Genomic DNA, 5698 nt, shown 5'->3' on the forward strand with positions numbered 1-5698 from the left:
CATTTTAGTAATCCTAATAGTAATCTCGAATCAAACGTGAGTAACGATGAGCACAATTACATTATGACGACGAGACACGTTAAATGCTCGCATCGGTCATGGATTAAATATTTTACGCAACAGAAATCTCGTTATCCGTTTTTTTAATCGCGAAGAATGTCGCGCGGAAATTTCCGATTCCAATTTTGAACCACCTCCCTCTTAAGAATCCTGACTGCGCTCCTGCTCATAAATACTGTCATTTTTCAATTCCGCCTCTTTGCCATATTTCGATGCTATATTGTTGTCAGATTTTATCAAAGCTGTTATTGCTTTTTTGAACAGTTACAAAACTAGTCGGTATTTTGAAAAGTAATCCAATAGCTCGGGAGCCCCTGGGTTTCTCTCACGGAGCCCTGGGGCTTCGTACAGAGCACTTTGAGAACAAACTAACTATGCCTTGGTGAACAAACAATTGCGTTATCACACTTGTTTAAACAAACAATATAAGGTCAGAGCAGAGAGCGTCGTAAACATTCCCCACTACTGTTATCAGTTATATTTGGATCCTAAATATAAAAAGATTTTAGAAATTAGATTTTATATTAAGTTTTATTAACCATGGAATATCCCAAGAAACGCAAAGTTGACAGAGAGTGTCGAGCATTTAACAAAGATTGGATACCGAAGTTTTTTTGCAATAATCCGGCCCGCCGAGGGCTTTATTTTTTCACCTCTGGCCCGCCGACTAGAGAAGTTGCCCACCCCTGGCTTAGCCTACCTTAGTCGACCAACGACGAGGGTAAACAAACATACCGTTTGTAGATTTTATGCGGTATTTCTTTGTTCTTCCTTCTTTCCATGTATATCTTTTCTGTTTATTATGCAGTAGGCTACTCTATTTCTAACATGTATTTGTTACGGGATTTAGTCATTATACAAATATTATGTCCGAGTTTTGCGGGAGATTAGAACGGATTAGGGCATTTACAGGTAAAATGCGTCCCTACTTACGGAATTTTCTACCTACGAAGGGCTTCATAGGTTTTAAGCACAAATAATATCGTATTTCCCGGTGAATAAGTCTAAACATAAACGAGGCCCGATTTCAAGCCTGAAAAAATTGGCTTTTGCATATAACCTGCCAATAAGTCGGGGTAGTAAAATCGAATCAACATCGGAATCTCAAATTACAATGTAATGGCTTTTGAGCGGTTGCCGCGTTAGCACATTAGTTAAAATAGCCTATAATGACGTTTTCTTGTAGCGTAATATTCAATCCATAATAACTACGGGAATTCGAACTGTCTCTAAATTTTAATCTAATTGTGTTCAACGTAACTTGCGATTGCGTCCACCATAAAAGAACATTACCTAATACATAATAAGGCAACACCAGAAAAAAATTTCGCCACAAGCACAATTCAATGCACAAAACAATATGAAATTCTTCTTCTTTCTGGATAAAAGCATAGTACGGTCATGTTGTGTTCTTAATCCCCTTTTGTTTGAATTCCCCCTTTGTTTGCAAGAAATACACAAGTATAGACGTTGTAGCACCCTTTATTGACCAACTCAAACCATCGACTAGTGGTGTTCGGACTCGCTAAAAACAGAATCCGGATTCCTTGGAAAAATAATCCGAAAAAATCCTACTTCTTTTCAAGTAGGGATATCAAAACCTCAGTGAATTCCCCAGTGATTTATAACATTTTTCATCTTCTATTTGTGCACACAATATTAAGTTTAAACTCTGTATAACAAAGAAAACCAGGTAAAAATATGATATTCGAGAACGAAACACAAGCTTCTATAGCTGGATATAAAGCCATTCTGGTTTAATGGTCAAGAAATTCAGTGAGGATGAGAGTATTTCTCCTATTACGCCTAAATCATCTCAACCTGCCATATTTAGTTGCATGGAAGGTAGTATTCTGGGTCGTAACAAATGATTATACAACAGTATATCAAATCTTCTTAAAACATTATCAGATTGTACTGCAGTCGAGTAGTCTGTGATACAATTGGAAACCAACATACTGCAGCTGACAGTATTGGTATTGCTCTAATAAGATGATATTATCCAATATTAAATCACGGAATGTTTCAATTTAAATAGAGCAAATTAAGGCTTCCATTCAGACATTGTGGTCTTGCTGTTGATTGATTCATTCAAACATTTGGAATATCCAAAATGAACTGATAATTCCATACAACTGAGTCAAGTTAGGCTTGGTATTCTATACTCAACACCCTTGTAGCAACACCCTTTATTGTAGAAGCTTGACGGGGTGTGACCTTATGCACCCTGCTTGCTACACAAAGACGAAGGGCGCTGAAGCGTGCGCCAATATTTTCTAGTCTAAACGCTCTAGTAGTCTATCCCAATACTATGTTCGGTCCAGACAATCCTCTCCAAATTATCCCTGCCTTATAACTGAGATAAGCAAGCTGAAGTCCACAAGCCCACAATACATAACTTCAAACACAGGAGAATTGTAATATGTCGTGGAAATATCAAGCACTTGCTCAGCATAAATTATAAAATCGAGATGTCAGATGGAGCCAAACAGATCACGGAAACAGATGACGAATACAGATAGATAGAGTTGAGATAGAGAGACAGAGGTTTTCTAAAGAAAACAAAATACACTAAAAATACTATGAATTTGCCGCATAAATAACCAACATGCAATCAAATTATATCGCTTACCGACTGTTTTTAGCCAAGGTCAACAATATATCGAATCTTTTATGTAACTGCAGAACACTGAAATAAACATGAACAAATAAGCACAACAGTAACAGTACTTAACCCTACTACATTAATTGTGGCACCAATATAATACTAACAGTACTTCATTCAAATAAGACTACTACATAACAAGCCAAATGCAGTGAAATACAAAAAACTCACCAAGAATATTTCACAAAACAATCAAAACGCAGGACAGATTCACAAATTGCAGTTCAATAATCCAGAGTTCAATGCAGCAAATTTTAAACTATTAGCAAATCCTCCGCACCGCGTAGATCCCCGAAAATTTTTGGAAATATGTCCAAAAGACTGGCAGTTAAAACATCTTAGTGGTGGCGGATTGTATACTCGTACTGCAAATCTTAAGTACCCCACATGACGACTGAAGGCAAGCGGGTAGTATCGAAAAATAACAGAACGGATAAACTTGGAGTTGTTTCAGTATTATTTAGTGAAGTATTGTTTGTCTTTCGTATCTTAAATCTCTGTGACTTTATGATGTGTTGATCGCTTAGAAAGCTTAAGTGCCATTTTTCCAAAAAAGGAGCTCATTTAATTTTCTTTCGTGAAGAAAACAAACAGGGAAAATCGGATTACCAACGGAATCAATTTTCTCATCTCAGGGGGGGATATATAAATCACCGAATTCAAACATCGTGTCGTATGTCGTATGAACAAGTCACAGCTTTGTATCTACTAAGAAACTCTGCTACACATCCCCAATTTTCATACCGTGCAGCTCGAAACATAGTGTTCGGCTCTATGAGAACCTGTCGATGTTTATCAAAGTGTTCTGCAATGCTTGACAGCTAAATTCACGTATTCACCAGTCATCTATTAATCCAGTTTGAAAAATGCCAAGTTCATATTGGAAAATTAGGTGACTTCCACGTCTTCTCATTTTCCCAATTATTCAATGGAGGTGGAAATCGGCGTGGACAAATCAATATCACCTTCACGTATTTGCGAGTTATTGTTTGCAAAAGACTCATCAAGTGAATTTAATGCAAATTCATCCGGAACCGATATTACATTGTAGTAATATTCTTTTTGTCCAGCTTTTCGGCCAGATTCTTCCTTGATGCTCAGCTGTTTCTTCCATAAAGCCGTTTAATAGGCACGAAATATCTTGAAGTGTAATGACAAACATTGGGATTTTTAAGCTAAATATTTGCGTGGACACCTCATTCATAATCTACTTATAAAATGAAACTGAGATTACCGACATGGCCTATGCCCTGTTCTGTTGTAAGCTGGACGACCATTAAAGTCCGGCAGAATCGGGCCTTAACATTGTTTTGGGACATAAAGTTTTTTTATTGTTTAGATATAATGTATATGACATATATAATAATACCCAAGTGGGTGTGGAATATATAATGTTGAGCAATTTTTTTTAAGTGGATTTAAAGTATTCGGTCCAAGATGACGCACATCCTGAACCGTAACATGGTAAACATACAATGTTCAGGTTGTGCGTCATCTTGGTACGAATACTTCAGGAGCGCCTTTTTGTTAAAAACAATTATTTCATAACTACATGGTTTAGTTTTGCATACATAGTAACATTGGATCTCCTTACACTTTCTATTGCGCTCTTCAAACTACATTTGCGTTGCCGCGCGCATTTCGTTTTCCTAGTTTAAGCTTAGGGACTTGGGAAATATTTTATTAGTTGAATTGGATTGGAATATTTGACCTCGTCTTCCACTCCAAACAAGGCCATGTAAAATCATCCACTGGTATCTAAAGATGTGTAACGTGTTTTCCTTTGGAAGAACCGCAACCTTTCAGTGTTGCATTGACTTTGACAAAATTAATATGTCCTTGTGGAGGTAGAAGGTATGCGTATGCGAAACCGAGATGTGCACCTGTTATGCCAACATAGTTGAGTTAAACGTTTTGAATACTAGTACATCACACACATTTTCCTGCGTGCTTCGGTTGTACGTAGTAACGCGCACATTATTGCGCACATGCATCAAATTCCACTTGATTATTGAGCTATAGGTTTTTGACGAGCTTAAAACATCCTTAAATCGGTGATGCCAGTAAATCTTTAATACAAAAAGATCTGTAACATCTGCAATAAAAACAGCAGTACCCACTCAAATGACAGCTGGGGGATGGATACTCTTAGTATCTGCTCCATCGCGTGCCTCTAACCGTCTTACCAGTTTACATGATTGCCAATTGGTATCTAAGCTCAGCCAGAGACAAAAAGTTTCGGACTGCAGTTGGCGTGACGAAATGTTTTTAAATATATATTCTACAATAAGATTATTTGATTGCATACTACTGAAAGTTCCGCATTATATGTCTTTTCCCATTGCACTATTCCTTTACTGATATTCGATAATATGACGCTCATCAAACATAGTTCTTAAAGTGTGTAGATGGGTATAATCTTTTCCACGCTGTTCAGATGGGAATGCGCGAATATATATAAGAATTGCTAATATTGGTTTGCAATGCGATGAAATCCCATCTTGGCATTTCTGCCTCTCGCAATTGCTGCGTATACTTATCGGGGAAGTTCTGTGGCGTGGTTATCGAATGAAAAAAAACATGGGAGTATTTTTCTACTTCTCTACTACTATCAAACCTTGACATTTTGTGAAAACTTTTTTCCATGCAACCTTTTTTTAAAACATCCCCAACAACCATAATTAATTCTGTCATTAAACTTCCGAAACAAACACATAAAATCATCAACAGATGCATATCACCAAGTAGATATTGCTGAATCGATCTTTATTTTACCATTTTTCATGTAATTCTTTTTGGTATACCTGTTATCTATCGCATTTACAGCAGATTTGACAATGTTGTAGTGTAACTTTTTTGGCCTCACATTTTTGATATTTGTAGTTAGAGCTCTTGGGGCTCTGTCAAACTAAGTTACATACAAAATATTGGTTGTAAATTGCAAAACATGATCATGTTGTTGGAATAACTTGG

The 5698-nt window shown here is 36.9% G+C and overlaps 1 long non-coding RNA gene across 1 annotated transcript; it reads right to left on the minus strand.

Annotated features, from left to right (window-relative positions):
• Window positions 1–1524: 1524 nt before the first annotated feature.
• On the minus strand, window positions 1525–3034 carry LOC144425143 (uncharacterized). The gene is made up of 3 exons (XR_013477296.1): window positions 2897–3034; window positions 2693–2749; window positions 1525–2612 (listed from the first exon to the last, which is right to left on the minus strand). It is a non-coding gene; the product is annotated as an uncharacterized LOC144425143 (long non-coding RNA).
• Between the last annotated feature and the right edge of the window lie 2664 nt (window positions 3035–5698).

The sequence above is a fragment of the Styela clava genome, chromosome 7 (genome assembly GCF_964204865.1).
Source record: "Styela clava chromosome 7, kaStyClav1.hap1.2, whole genome shotgun sequence".
In the NCBI taxonomy this organism is placed as follows: Eukaryota; Metazoa; Chordata; class Ascidiacea; order Stolidobranchia; family Styelidae; genus Styela; species Styela clava.